Source organism: Etheostoma spectabile, chromosome 12, assembly GCF_008692095.1.
Source record: "Etheostoma spectabile isolate EspeVRDwgs_2016 chromosome 12, UIUC_Espe_1.0, whole genome shotgun sequence".
NCBI lineage: Eukaryota > Metazoa > Chordata > Actinopteri > Perciformes > Percidae > Etheostoma > Etheostoma spectabile.
Genome location: NC_045744.1, coordinates 4,486,858 through 4,503,400, shown reverse-complemented (window position 1 = coordinate 4,503,400; position 16,543 = coordinate 4,486,858). Strand labels below are relative to the sequence as shown.

Genomic DNA, 16,543 nt, shown 5'->3' with positions numbered 1-16,543 from the left:
GCGATAGCCGAGAGACAATTGGTGGAAGCATTCATGCCCAACCCGTGATTGGCTGCAGCTGGGGGACTACCTGATATTTAAGGAACCAGGAGGCCATTATTGGTGTGTTATCAAGACGCATACTTGCTTTTTAGTGTGTTTATCAACGCTGTCTGGCCTCCATTGAATTACATTACCTTGTGATTGTGTTTGAATTTACGTCGTAGCGAGTAGCATGAAAGGGGAAACATCCGTTAGGGAGGTTGGTCGGGTGGTTCTTTTTTTAGTCACGTTTCCCTAAACTCAACTTTTTTACGCCGATAGCTCAAAATGCGTTCAGATAACACGCCACTTGGCTTGCGAAAGTCGGCATGTATGTTTACCTAAAGTCATTATGTCATGTTGATTATCTGAAGCAGTGATAGCTAAAGTCATTTGACTAAAATGCAGAAAAATCCATAAAACTTACCAAAGCTTAATTTGAAGTAAAAGTACATCCTTCCTTCTTTCATTAACTTTACATCAAAAACACTCAAACATCCAGATGGAAAACAACCTTAGTGTGTTCCTGAGTGGGATGATGAACCAAAATCTGTAGCACGTTGATCATCATGTACAACAAATGTCTTCTGGGTGACACTGCTGAGATGTTTAGAGCAGTGTGCATCGACAGTAATGGAAAAAAATCATTAAACAGAGTCTAGATATTGGTTCACTATATAGTCTTATGGGAAGCTGACAGTTAATATGCACTGATAGAAGTGCTGAAATTCAAAATCATGATTTGCTTTTAAATGCTAAGCAGGAATCCATTTTTATATTTTGCACCAAAAATCTAAATCAAAACTGGGAATTACATATGTTTGACATTGCATGCAGTGACTGTTTCTTTAATACAGATTTGTTTCATTAATATGATGAAAAGACCATGAATAAAACCCTTACAAGCAGATGCATGGCCAGAGGGATGGTGAGGTAAATGCAGTAATGCAGTAAAATAGTGACAGAAATATGTAGACTCTCATGATTGTTAGTGTCTGTGTGTTCCCTGTTTTATTTTTGAAGTGTCCATATTCTCCATGGACAGTTAAAGAAGTGGACCAACAGATCCCGTTGCTTTGGACGGAGACCATTGAAGTCTGTTAGAAGCTGATTTCCGGTGATGGCTACGCATTACTGCATTACTGCGCAGCCTCCAACTGAGATTGAAAACGTAGATGTGACCTGAGTCAATAAACTAAACAAGTCCATGTGACATGAAGAACAATACAAGGCTTGAGACCGCAGTGGCATCTTCTACTCCCCAACTGGCTCTAAATAAGCCAACTGAAGAAGGACAGGATATCTGTTTTTATCAGTTTTTCAAAGGACTTCAGTACAAGAGAAGCCAGTGCCCCAGGTCTGAAGTCATTTGGGATAGTTGTTTTTGGCCACTTTGATGACTATTGAATGCTTCAAACTCTTTGTATCTCTTTGCATTGTGGCATTCGCGAGTAAAATGTAGGGTACACCGTATGGATGCTTAAATTAGCAGTGAGTCACCACCATGCCACCCATAGCAAGCTTTATTTAGCCACGGCCTGTCACTTCCCCCCTTTACTTACATTACTCCGTACATACGTTAGCTCACATTGCCTTGTGTATGTCACTCCAATAACTTAATGTTCATCAGACGTGTCGTGAAAAGAGCGAGATTAGCTAACATTAGCCGACTTATTTATTTTTTAAAAATCCCATTTGGAATAGTAATACAAACAGTATTGATTTTTTTACTATTCAAATTATATTTGACATTCGGAATTTGTTCCAACAGCCCTACTATGGACTGAACTACTGCCACCCCCACTTACTTGTCCATCCATCCATCCATCTTCGTCCGCTTATCTGGTATCGGGTCGCGGGGGCAGCAGCTCCAGCAGGGGACCCCAAACTTCCCTTTCCAGAGCCACATCAACCAGCTCCGACTGGGGGATCCCAAGGCGTTCCCAGGCCAGGTTGGAGACATAATCCCTCCACCTAGTCCTAGGTCTTCCCCAGGGCCTCCTCCCAGATGGACGTGCCTGGAACACTTCCCTAGGGAGGCTCCCAGGAGGCATCATTACCACATGCCCAAAACCCACTTGTTTTGCTCCTTTTCGATGTCTGCATCATGGTCAGTCAGTTTATGTGCTGCTGGCAGTCCTCTTGCTGTCAGGATTATTGTTTCAATCTATTTATTATGTCACATTGCTCCAGTATGAACTCTGCTGGGACGATTTTATTTCATTTTAAGGCTGCTCCCATAACCGTGCTCTGTAACACCCTAGCATATGTCCAAGGAAATGCCTCTGTGGCTAGAAGAATCCCTGACTGTGCACCACTGTCATATAACACATTTCACCGGCATATTCTGATTATTATTCTTACTGATTCCTGACATAAGCCACCTCCATTTTTAATACGCTGCTGCTATGTGACTTCAGCGACTTGTCACTCACGCTCCATTGACAGATAACCACTTTTACCCAGGCTGTACTGATGGTCTCAGGAGCCATGTTCTGGTAGTGTGTTGTTGCTGTGTCACCAGCACATGGCATACAAAAATGCTGTGTCACTCCTCTTCCACTGTCACAGGAATTTGACAGCAAACAAGCCCTTCCCCAACTCGAAAAACAAACTTTGACAAGCCTCACCACAATAAGCTTATTTTACATCACCATGCTTTGGTTTTAATTCTCATATCCCCAAAGTATATGCTTTAAAGGGCCAATTCCACAGAAATCCATTTTCATAAGAATGACCTCCTAAGCAGTAAAAAGTCTTCTTTTGGGACATTTTAGGCCTTTATTTTATAGGACAGCTGAAGTCATGAAACGGGTGAGAGGGGGAATGACATGCAGCAAAGGGGCCCAGGTCGGAGATAAACCTGCAGTCGCTGTGTCCAGGAGTAATTCTCTGTGTATGGACACACTCCACCAGGTTAGCTACCCAGGCTCCCGTTAACTGCATTTCATAAGGGCTCTATTTTGGTTCTTTGGGGTTTTCTGTTATTTGTGGTTAAAGATGTTTTTTTATACCGGTTCTTGAACAATACTTTTTTAGATACTGCTACATGAGCCCTGTCTCTGTGTAACATAGTTTCCTGTGTGTCTCTACAACATGTGTAACGTTAGACAGCCAATCACAAACATTATTCGATCTTGGTAAGTGCATGCCGGCTGCTTATTGGCTCACTGACGCTGATGGGATTCACTCCTTAGGGATTGACATTTGTTGTTGCATGACGAGGGATTTTTCCATACTCAATTCTCAATTACATAGGCAATCTGGTGAGTGCCTAGAAATTATTTAATTTGGTACCCTGCCCTATGTCACTTTTCCACCACCTTGGGTCAAATTTGACCCATTTTTAAGGTTTTATATATCAGAAATATGGGTTTCTTACAACCATATTACCCAAAATAACATGGATGCATGCACATTGTATGGAAGCCATGTCACATTCTTCGCAGGTACAATTGATGATCACTTTCATTGAATTTGGGGTGTTTTAGACAATTTCATAGCATTTGAAAAAAAAAAAATGTAAATGGGTTCAAAATGTATCCTGACAAACTTTGACAGATACCAGTCTGTGATTCACTCAACAGCCTTTGATCTAAACTATTATTCAAAACAATTCATAATGTCTTTTTTTCTAAACACAAAAATTAGGTATTTCATTTAAATTAGGTCTATTGACCATGATTTTTAAAAAAAACACACAAAAAAACATTCATTTTCAAATTTTGACCCAATTTTACTGGTGGATGGGAAGACAACACAAGGGTTAAAGAGTAATACACAGCTGCACTCCTAAGCTTTCCGATGGGAAGCAGTAAGATGAGACATACGGGGCTAAAGCCCCAGAGCAGCTATTGTCCGTTAGATCTTTACAGGCCACTTCAATCCTCTGTGTTAGTGCACGCCGTCGCCGGCTCATATTCCCATCTGATCCACAGGGCCAGATGAAAGGCAATCACTGTGGCCCTGCACTCTGTGTTTTCACGGAGAAGGTTGGATTATGTTGATTTCCCCGGAGCCTCACATCTCTTTAGTATGGCCTTTTGTTGGGTCATTTCTGTTCAGTTTCTCCGACCTCCTCATTACTCTGCAGCCCAATACCAAAAAACATACGGATCCACAAATAATTCTGCAACTCCATTTATTTTTCGCCAACAATACACCTATTACACCTGCTACTTTTCTGCTTCTCTCACAATGTCATTTACTTTTTACATTCCGCCCTGCTGTTAAACCCCCAGCAGCCATTAATCACCAGTCTTAATGTTTGTTTCTCATTCAGCCTGCACGGCTGCCTCCGCTGGCTCGCAGCTTGGGTACCCTTCGCTGCCCACCCATGAGTCTGTGTGCATGTCTCGGCCCCGCCCCGGTGGCTCATGGGTTAATCCACTGTCTGTGTGTAAACAGACAGTATCTTAGTCCATCAGTTAAATACGTCGCCTCGCTAGCCAAGAGCGCTAATACACTCCCACTCTAACTGTTTGCAATCAGAGCACACCAACAATGCTAATATCATTCTCTGTTTGTCCAAATGTTTATAGAAAAGCTCATATATATATATATATATATATATATATATATATGTATGTGTGTATATATATGTATGTGTATGTGTGTATATATATGTATATGTGTATATGTGTATATATATGTGTATGTGCATATATATATATATATATGTATATGTATATATGTGTGTGTATATATATATATATGTATATATGTGTATATATATATATATGTGTGTGTATGTGTGTGTATGTGTGTATATGTATATATATGTGTGTATATATATGTATGCGTGTGAGTATATATGTATATGTGTGTATATATATGTATACATGTGAGTATATATATGTATATGTGTGTATGTATATATATATATATATATGTATATGTGTGTGTGTGTGTGTGTGTGTGTGTGTGTGTGTGTGTGTGTGTGTGTGTGTGTGTGTGTGTGTGTGTGTGTGTGTGTGTGTGTGTGTGTGTGTGTGTGTGTGTGTGTGTGTGTGTGTGTGTGTGTGTGTGTGTGTGTCTTAGGCTTCCAGGATTCAAGAGGGAAATAAGGTTGCTAATGATGCTCAATGTAAGTTATCATGCATAACACAAATACATTGAATTCAGTGGTAAAATTATTCTTTTTTTTTAAAGGGTTTTCAGGGATTTCAAGAAACAACAGGTTACCACAATGATGTAAAAAAAGATTGTGACACTTGTTGGGTTTTAAAAAGTCAAAAGCATTGCTTATGTATGCTGTAGCCAGGTTAGAAAATATGATTGAATTTAATACCTGTCAAGGTCTAACTCCATATCATGCTGTTTTTTTGTCTCTGTGAAGACTAGGTCAAGACAGGCCCTTTTGTCTCTTGACTCACCCCTTCTCTTCCTCTGTCTCTTCCAGATAGACCAGATCAAAACCAAACATATTGCCAGAAACCTTCTGCTACACAACAGGAAATAACCTTCTGTCTCCAACCCCCTGTTGTCTTTTTCTAGATTAGGACAAATGGAGTGTTATTCCTGTTAACATGTAAAGATTTGACATCTTCACACGAGAATGTTTTTGATCTGTGACCAAAACTGATCCCAAAGGGGCAGAGTTTAGAGCCACGTCCTCCCTAATTGGACAGCAAAGAGGCCACTGCGATGCGCCCAACATATCACCATGCCGACGAAAGACAAATGAGAATGGGTTTAAATGCAACTGGTGAAATAGAACTGCCCCCATGTCCAGGGAATATAATTCTGAAATTTACATTGATTTGGGACGGGATGGATGTAACTCCAGAAGGGGAGTCATGTCTTTGTCATATTATTTTCATCATGCTGTTTCATTAAAACTTTTAATTTTACATTGGACTACAGCCTCTCTCCTTCCTCATCAATCCAAAGAACACGTTGTTAGTTAATATTTCTCAACACACCTCCTCAGTTTCTGTCTGCTTCATGTCTTCACTAGTGAAACTCACATTCAATTTCAGAAGAGACTCTAATCATCAATTTTATCACGGCTGTAGTTTCTTTAATGGCACTATCTTGGTGCCCAAAACTGTTCAGGATGTTGCAAAGTTTGCCGTGACTATATTGTAGTGTAAAGAGAAGAACTTCCGCTCTTGGTTATGGGTAACCAGAGTACAAAGTCCCATGATCCTGTGGGGCCTGTGCTGGATGGATCAGATGGTGAAGACATATGGTTCTGCCCGTATAGAACGACCTTATTGGTCAACAAAGTTTGGGTTTCCACAAAATGGTTATTGCGCCCCGATAGCGTGTGTGGGGGAGCGGCGTATACACTGCTTTTATATGTTTAGCTGTTTTTAACTGTTCTTTAATGTTTAATTTCTTGTACTGCACTGCGACTTTTACTATTTTAAATTTGAATTGCCCTGTTTCTGAAATGTGCTATACTAGTAAAGCTGGCTTCCTATGCCTTGCTTTACTGGGTGATCTAGAGGTCGCCCCAGTCCTGTGTTGTTTGACCCATCCACCATCCCACCCTACCTCCCCACACAGAATTTTGGGTTTTTACACTACCCTCTACTCTTAATACTATGTCATCTTACAGCGCCACATAGCTACTGGTCAGGTGTTGTAGGACTTTGGTTTCTAGAAGATTGTGTGTACATGGACAATAGGATGTTCACCTGTAACTACATCTTAAAGAGAAGACAAAAGTCTGTGTATCATTGTTTCAAACTCATCAAATGCTTTGTGTGTGAGTGCTTATAGATAGGTTTCCACTACATTTCAAGAGGGTTTTTAAATAGTTTATTTATCTCTTGACACACCTAAATAAATGAAATCATCCTGCAGTTTATCACAAATAAAATACTGAAGTATACACATTGAATTTGTACAGTACTTGAGTAAATGTACTCTTTCAGCAGACTCACTGCACTGTAATCAACTAATTAGTATCCACGTATTAATGTAAAGAACATGGTGTGTCATTTACATCTTTTGTCCTAATAATGAAACTATATGCAAATCATTTACAGATACGCATTAGAACTGTAAATCATCCTAAATGCTTGAAAAACTTTGTTGAATATTTATTTTCCTACACATCTACTGTAATGTGACCTTTTCTAGAGTTCACATATTTTCCTTCCTGCGAAGCACATTTACATTTTTTTTAATCAGCAAACAGGCAGCAGCCGTAGACATGAAATGTACTATCTTAAGGTTATATTAGCATAATATATATATATATATGTGTGTGTGTATACATATACACAGTACAGTGTTGCTTTGTTTTCCTTAAGCAAACACTGATTATAATTAGTGATTCAGATTACAGTTCCTACTGCAGTCTGCTGCAGAAGATAAAGGGCACATTTGTGTGTGTGTGTGTGTGTGTGTGTGTGTGCGTGTGTATGTGTGTGTGTGTGTGTGACCTTGTGCATGTGTCATGATAACGATTTGTTGTTCGAGTGTCTATGTGGTGGCATCCTGTAAACCCAACAGGAAGCTCTGTTGCAGTCTTTTGTTGCTGCTCTTTGCTCGCCAGTAATGGATCATCTCCGCGCTAACAAGGGCCATGAAAGAGAAATTAGACTCGCAGAGTGGAGACATTTTAACTCCGCAATCTGCATAATGAACTTTAAACCGCTGAACCCCGACTGTGACTTTCTCCGTGCTCTTTTTTCTGTTCCTTCGCTCCCACAGCAGGCTGCAGCCGGCTGATAGCAGGCCTTTAGTCATAGAGGACGGAGACTGGATGGTTCTATCTGCAGACAGACAGACAGGGAACTACCAGCTGTGTCTCTGAAGCCACATCTGCCCTCCTCCTCCTCCTCCGCACCACTCTGCCATCTCACCTCCACAGCCCGTCTTCTGTCTCTTCTTGTCTCGCTCTGACTCCTTCCTCCTCTTCTATAAACCGCTGTCACTCCTAGAATGTCTTCTTTTCCACTATCCTTTTTACTTTTCTCATTGCGTGTTGCACACCCAGTCCTCAATCCTCCCATTTTAGAAACTAGAAACAATCCAAACAGCTGTGTGTTTAATGGTGTAATCATTACAGCTGGACTTTTAAGCCGTCATATTGTTGGCTGGTTTCATTTAAAATGAAAACCATCATATTTTTTAAATTACTTGTGTGCAGAAATCTTAATGTGTAAAGTAACTAGTAACCATTCGGTATTCATGGAATGGACCACAGAGTAAAATAGGGGAGGGTAATGTCTTTTTATTCTTTGTTGAGGGGAGGGTTACCCAACTTTTTTAGTTTTGGGGGGGAGGGTCACCCAACTTTTGTATTCATGAAAAAAGCAAAATTTCAATGGGGCTTATTTGGTGCATATTTTTCCATGTAGCTCTTAGTGTAGACCCCCCATTGCTAGCAGATGGGTCTGATACTAATCAACTAATTACTATCCATGTATTAATGTAAAGAACATGGTGCGTTATTTACTGCTTTTGTTCTAATAATGAAACTATATGCAAATCATTTACAGACGGATGGTGGTAGAGAATACACATTAGAACTGTAAATCATCCTAAATGCTTGAAATACTTATACTTAAATTGGCTATATTTCTACTGTAATATGACCTTTTCTATTAAATATTCATTGAAAGCTTCAAACCAACAGCAGAAACACTTGGAACCTAAACCATGTCAAATTTAAGTAACATAACATTTAACCTGGTTGAATTTCTGGCTACTTTCTACTGTCTGACCCACCTCGGGGTCTGGGACTTGCAGGTGGTGTACTGGTGTGGGTCCACAGTAGCTGCAGGCATTGCCCTGTTCTGGCAGGGCGTAATTCACACATTCTTCACACTTCAGGCACCTACCCCTCTGCACACCATGTTTATCCTTCATTTCCTTCTTTCTTGTAGGGTAGGGGGAGTAAAATAAAGGTCTCACGCTGTGGCTTTCGAGTGGAGAGACTGATGGTCCTCTAGAGGGCACCAGCAAAGATTCTAGATCTTCAATACGTACTCTTCAAATATCCTTTTTGGTGGTGAAATTGTGCAAAGTCATGAGAAGGAAATCATGAGAAGGAAGAAGTGGTAGCATGGAAGCTCCCAAATAGACGCTTTTTTGAGAAATGGAGTTTTGGACAATGTTCATGTTCGGCAGCTTTACCTATATGCTAAAACATACAATGACTGAGGAAGCCTAGTGACGAGTCCATAGCAACCAGTTATTGAGCGTCAGTTCTGGCTGGGCAGGTAGTCAAGACACTATTGGCCAACTATGTCTCATCAGCTGATCCGCTCCAGCTGAGCTGCATCAGCTGATTGGCATTAGGTGCCGTGAATCAGCTGGTCCACTCCCCTCGCTGTTAAGGACTACGCTAAAGCAGGGCGCCCAATTTAAAGCAGATTTGGTTGTTCTAATGTCTTAGGCCATGCTGTTTTTTCCATGTCGACTCATCCGATGACACGCAGCCACGACTGTTTCAACCGGACTTGGGGCAGGATGCCTGCCCAGATGACACCGCCACCAATCACCGAAGCTCCCGGCAGTTGGCAAATAATCCTCGACTCGTCCTTGCATCAACGATTGGCCTGTTCCCAAGATTCTGGAGACCTTGTTGGCGAATTGTAATGGATTTATTTGTCTTCCTCTGTGACTCTCTGATTGTTCCTCCGGTTGACATTCTGCAGGTGCCTCCTCCCCGGTACTCCTGAAAAAAGCATGTTTTGAAATCTAAACCTCCCGAGACGGCCGGCTGGCCTATTGCACAAAAACGGGCCGGTGGCCAACTTTGCCCAAGCGCATCTCCAATAGGTGACCCAGTGATTCTGGCGCTGTCTGATATTCAATCTTCCCTCCTCGATATGGCTGCCAGAGCATCTAGACAGCTCTGCCGTCCGACGTTCATCAACCCTGATCTCCACTCCATCCGCGTTCAATTCCGCTTCTGCTTCCTCCACCGTCCCGACCGACGGCACCCCCAACACTGGCTTCTGTGTGATGACGTCACCCCGGAGTTCGTTCCCAGGAGAACCCTTATAGTTTTATTTCATGTGAATACTAGATTACTATAGGAGTAACTAAGTATTTGAAGTAATGCAGTAATACAGGAAGTGTGCATTTAGTGTCTATGCTTATTGTGTTTCCACAATGATGTTAGTGAGTAAATGTACTGAAATGGCCTCCATAACAGTGGAGTGTGATGTGTAAGATGAGAAAGCAGAGGTTAGTTATGTGTGTCATGGTTGTAAAAAAACAGTGGCTTTCTGTACATCTTTGCCAAGCACAAACCAGAACAGAAAGCATCAATACATTTTTGGGGAGGGTCATGCCTCTTTTCCCAAATATTTTGGAGGGTCAGAGAAAAATGTATTGCTGGCAAAGGGAGGGTCAAGTCTTGATTAAAGACCTCAAAACTCCTCGGGTAGCCCATTCATTAAACAACAAACTCTCTGAAATGTAGCAGGGTAGAAGTAGAAAGTGTCATGAAAGAAAAGAGCAAGAGCAACAAAAAGTGCTTTACCAGTCGTGCATGGGTTGTTTTCCTTTAAGAGGATGTTGTATCTATGTGAATCCAGGTGAATCTGGTTGGAACAGTTGTAGCCGTCTCACCCACAAATTCACAGTGAACCCTGAGTTGCTCCCGGTGCTACGCCATCAATCAATCAATCAACATTTATTTATATAGCACTTTACAGCACCAGCAGGTGTCCAAAGTGCTTTACATCATCAAGAAAACAAACACAACATTCACGTGAAAGAAAAAACAGACAAAGCATAAAAAACAGTAAGACAGATGAAGTAACCTATAATCATCAGAAGAAGAGTTGTTGCACCACTACTGTGTATTAAAAGCCATTCTAAATAAATAAGTTTTAAGTTTTGATTTAAAATGAACAACATCCGTTATAGTGCGAATGTCTGGTGGGAGCTTGTTCCAAAGTTAAAAGCTCGGACCACAATACTTTGGGGCAAGGCCATTTAGGGCTTTAAAAACAAACAATGCAATTTTAAAATCAATTCTAAAACGCACGGAAGCCAGTGTGAGTAAAAAGAACGGGAGGAATTGGTGCACTCCGAGAAGTATTTGTGAGAAAGCGAGCAGCGGCATTTTGCACAAGCTGCAGACGTGCGATGGATTTTTGATTTAGGCCACCATAAAGAGCATTGCAATATCGAGACGTGAACTATAAAGCATGAATAGCCCTTTCCAAATCGGTGCCTGTAAGAAAAGGCTTTACTTTAGCCAGGAGACCAGTTGGAAAAAGCTTGTTTTGACAACATGCTTATCTGTTTGTCAAATTTCATGCTACAATCAAATGTCACACCCAGATTTTTTACAGTTTGCTTGGCGCATGAAGTCAGAGCTCCCAGAATTAAAGTTTGATTGTTTGACATGTATTTTGTATGAAGAAATACATTGGTCTTATCCTCATTCAGAGTAAGGAATTCCTCGAGAAAGCACAACTTGACTACATTAATGCCATTTAGGAGGCAGTTTAGTGCAACACTGTCATTGGGTTTTATAGGCAGATACATTTGCAGGTCATCTGCATAACAATGAAATGACAGGTTGTGCTTGTCGATAATTGCCCCTAATGGCAACATATATAAAGAGAACAGGATAGGGCCAAGAATTGAACCCTGGGTGATGATCATTGGGGAAGCATTCATGCCCAACCGTTGATTGGCTTGCAGCTGGGGGACTACCTGATTTTAAGGACCAGGAGCCATTATGGTGTGTTATCAAGACGAATACTTGCTTTTTAGTGGTTTCAACGCTGTCTGGCCTCCATTGATTACATTACCTTGTGATTGTGTTTGAATTTACGTCGTAGCGAGTAGCATGAAGGGGAAACATCCGTTAGGAGGTTGGTCGGGTGGTTCTTTTTTAGTCACGTTTCCCTAAACATAACTTTTACGCCGATAGCTCAAAATGCGTTCCGATAACACGCCACTTGGCTTGCGAAAGTCGGCATGTATGTTTACCTAAGTCATTATGTCATGTTGATTATCTGAAGCAGGATAGCTAAATCATTTGACTAAAATGCAGAAAAATCCATAAAACTTACCAAGAGTAATTTGAAGTAAAGTACACCTTCCTTCTTCATTACTTTACATCAAAACACTCAAACATCCAGATGGAAAACAACCCGTTGTGTGTTCCTGAGGTGGGATGATGAACCAAAATCTGTAGCACGTTGATCACATGTAAACAAATGTCTTCTGGGTGACACAGCTGCAGATGTTTAGAGCAGTGTGCATCGACAGTAATGAAAAAAATCATTAAACAGAGTCTGATATGGTGTCACTATATGTCTTATGGAAGGCTGACAGTTAATAGCACGATAGAAGTGCTGAAATTCAAAATCATGATTTGCTTTTAAATGCTAAAGAGGAATCCATTTTTATTTTGCACCAAAAATCTAAATCAAAACTGGGAATTAATATGTTGACATTGCATGCATGACTGTTTCTTTATACAGATTTGTTTTCATTAATTGATGAAAAAACCATGATAAAACCCTTACAAGCAGATCATGGCCAGAGGGGTGGGTAAATGCAGTAATGCAGTAAAATGTGACAGAAATATGTAGACTCTCATGTTGGTAGTGTCTGTGTGTTTCCCGTTTTATTTTGGAAGTGGCATATTCTCCATGGACAGTTAAAGAAGTGGACCAACAGATCCCGTTGCTTTGGACGGAGACCATTGAAGTCTGTTAGAAGCTGATTTCCGGTGATGGCTACGCATTACTGCATTACGCGCAGCCTCCAACTGAGATTGAAACAGAGATGTGACCGTCATAAACAAAACAAGTCCATGTGCATGAAGAAATACAAGGCTTGGACCGCAGTGGCATCTTCTACTCCCCAACTGGCTCTAAATAAGCCAAATGAAGAAGGACAGGATATCTGTTTTTATCAGTTTTTCAAAGGACTTCAGTACAAGAGAAAGCCAGTGCCCCAGGTCTGAAGTCATTTGGGATAGTTGTTTTTGGCCACTTTGATGACTATTGAATGCTTCAAACTCTTTGTATCTCTTTGCATTGTGGCATTCGCGAGTTAAATGTGAGGGTACACCGTATGGATGCTTAAATTAGCAGTGATCACCACCATGCCACCCATAGCAAGCTTTATTTAGCCACGGCCTGTCACTTCCCCCTTTACTACATTACCTCCGTAATACGTTAGTCACATTGCCTTGTGGATCACTCCATAAATCAATGTTCATACAGACGTGTCGTGAAAGAGCGAGATTAGCGAACATTAGCCGACTTATTTATTTTTTAAAATTCCATTTGGAATAGTAATCAAACAGTATGATTTTTTTACTATTCAAATTATATTTGACATTCGGAATTTGTTCCAACAGCCCTACTATGGGCTGAACTACTGCCACCCCCACTTACTTGTCATCCATCCATCCATCTTCGTCCGCTTATCTGGTATCGTGTGCGGGGGCAGCAGCTCCAGCAGGGACCCCAAACTTCCCTTTCCCAGCCATCAACCAGCTCGATGGGGGATCCCAAGGCGTTCCAGGCCAGGTTGGAGAAATAATCCCCACCTAGTCCTAGGTCTCCCAGGGCCTCCTCCCAGATGGACGTGCCTGGAACACTTCCCTAGGGAGGCTCCCAGGAGGCATCATTACCACATGCCCAAAAACCACTGTTTTGCTCCTTTTCAGTCTGCATCATGGTCAGTCGTTGATGTGCTGCTGGCAGTCCTCTTGCTTCAGGATATTGTTTCATCTATTTATTAGTCACATGCTCCAGTATGAACTTGTGGGACGATTTATTTCATTTTAAGGCTGCTCCCATAACCTGCTCTGTAACACCCTAGCATATGTCCAAGGAAATGCCTCTGTGGCTAGAAGAATCCCTGACTGTGCACCACTGTCATATAACACATTTCACCGGCATATTCTGATTATTATTCTACTGATTCTGACATAAGCCACCTCCATTGTTTAATACGCTGCTGCTGTGGACTTCAGCGACTTGTCACTCCACTGCTCTTGACAGATAACCACGTTTACCCAGGCTGTATGATGGTCTCAGGAGCCATGTTCTGGTAGTGTGTTGTTGCTGTGTCACCAGCACATGGCATACAAAAATGCTGTGTCACTCCTCTTCCACTGTACAGGAATTTGACAGCAAACAAGCCCCTTCCCCAACTCGAAAACAAACTTTGACAAGCCTCACCACAATAAGCTTATTTTACATCACCAGCTTTGGTTTTAATTCTCATATCCCCAAAGTATAGCTTTAAAGGGCAATTCCAAGAAATACATTTTAAAATGACCTCCTAAGCAGTAAAAGTCTTCTTTTGGGACATTTTAGGCCTTTATTTTATAGGACAGCTGAGTATGAAACGGTGAGAGGGGGAATGACAGCAGCAAAGGGGCCCAGGTCGGAGATATAAACCTGCAGTCGCTGTGTCCAGGAGTAATTTACTGGGTAGGACACACTCCACCAGGTTAGCTACCCAGGCTCCCGTTAACGTGCATTTCATAAGGCCTATTTTGGTTCTTTGGGGTTTTTGTTATTTGTGGTTGTTAAAGATTTTTTTATACCGGTCTTGAACAATACTTTTAGTAGAACTGCTCAGAAGACCTGTCTCTGTGTAACAAGTTCCTGTGTGTCTCTACAACATGGTAACGTTAGACAGCCATCACAAACATTATGCGATCTTGGTAAGTGCATGCCGCTGACTATTGGCTCACTGACGTGATGGGATTCACTCTTAGGGATTGACATTTGTTGTTGCATGACGAGGGATTTTTCCATACTCAATTCTCAATTCACTAGGCAATCGGTGAGTGCCTAGAAATTATTTAATTTGGTACCGCCTCCATGTCACTTTGCACCACCTTGGGTCAAATTTGACCCCATTTTTAAGGTTTATATATCAGAAATATGGGGGTCTTACAACCATATTACAAAAATAAATGGCATGCACATGTATGGAAGCCATGTCACATTCTTCGCAGGTACAAAGTGATGCAACTTTCATGAATTTGGGGTTGTTTTTAGACAATTTCAATGCATTGAAAAAAAAAAAATGTAAAATGGGTTCAAAAGTATCTGACAAACTTTGACAGATAACCAGTCGTGGATTCACTCAACAGCCTTTGATCTAAACTATTTTCAAAACAATTCATAATGTCTTTTTTTCTAAACACAAAATTAGGTATTTCATTTAATTGGTCTTTTGACCATGTATTTTAAAAAAACACAAAAAAACATTCATTTCAAATTTTGACCCATTTTACTGGGATGGGAAGACAACACAAGGGTGTTAAAGAGTAAATACCAGCTGCACTCCTAAGCTTTCGATGGGAAGCAGTAAGATGAGACATACGGGGCTAAAGCCCAGAGCAGCTATTGTCCGTTAGATCTTACAGGCCACTTCAATCCTCTGTGTTAGTGCACGCCGTCGCCGGCTCATATTCCCATCTGATCCACAGGGCCAGATGAAAGCGCAATCAGTGGCCCTGCACTCTGTGTTTTCACGGAGAAGGTTGGATTATGTTGATTTCCCCGGAGCCTCACATCTCTTTAGTTGGCTTTTGTTGGGTCATTTCTGTTCAGTTTCTCCACTCCTCATTACTCTGCAGACCAATACCAAAAAAACATACGGATCCACAAATAATTCGCAACTCCATTTATTCTTTCGCCAACAATACACACCTATTACACCTGCTACTTTTCGCTTCTCTCACAATGTCATTTACTTTTACATTCGCCCTGCTGTTAACCCCAGCAGCCATAATCACCAGTCTTAATGTTTGTTTTTATTCAGCCTGCACGGCTGCCTCCGCTGGCTCGCAGCTTGGGTACCCTCGCTGCCCACCCTGAGTCTGTGTGCTGTCTCGGCCCCGCCCCGTGGCTCATGGGTTAATCCACTGTCTGTGTGAAACAGACAGTATCTTAGTCCATCAGTTAAATACGTCGCCTCGCTAGCCAGAGCGCTAATACACTCCCACCTCTAACTGTTTGCAATCAGAGCACACCAAACAATGCTAATATCATCTCTGTTTGTCCAAATGTTATAGAAAGCTCATATATTAATATATATATATATATTATGTATGTATGTGTGTATATATGTATGTGTATGTGTTGTATATATATGTCTATGATGTATATGTTATATATATGTGTATGTGCAATTATATATATTAATGTTAGTATATATGTGTGTGTATATATATATATGTTATAGTGTTATATTATATTGTGTGTATGTGTGGTATTGTGTATATGTATATATATGTGTGTTAGATATGTATGCGGTGAGTATTATGTATATGTGGTATATATGTATACATTGAGTATATATATGTATATGTGTGTTGTATGAGATATAATATAGTAATGTAATATGGTGTGTGTGTGTGTGTGTGGTGTGTGTGGTGTGTGTGTGTGTGTGTGTGTGTGTGTGTGTGTGTGTGTGTGTGCTTAGGACTTCCAGGATTCAAGAGGGAAATAAGGTTGCTAATGATGCTCAATGTAAGTTTCATGCTAACACAAATACATTGAATCAGTGGTAAAATTATTCTTTTTTTTTAAAGGGTTTTCAGGATTTCAAG

General features: G+C 41.0%; 1 long non-coding RNA gene across 1 annotated transcript in view; it reads left to right on the top strand.

Moving 5' to 3' along the window:
• Positions 1 to 9,344, top strand: part of LOC116699616 (uncharacterized) — an 18,867-nt gene extending 9,523 nt beyond the window's left edge. Inside the window, exon 3 of the long non-coding RNA XR_004334471.1 lies at positions 9,335 to 9,344. This is a non-coding gene — a long non-coding RNA (uncharacterized LOC116699616). The remainder of the gene's footprint in view (positions 1 to 9,334) is intronic.
• Positions 9,345 to 16,543: the final 7,199 nt, after the last annotated feature.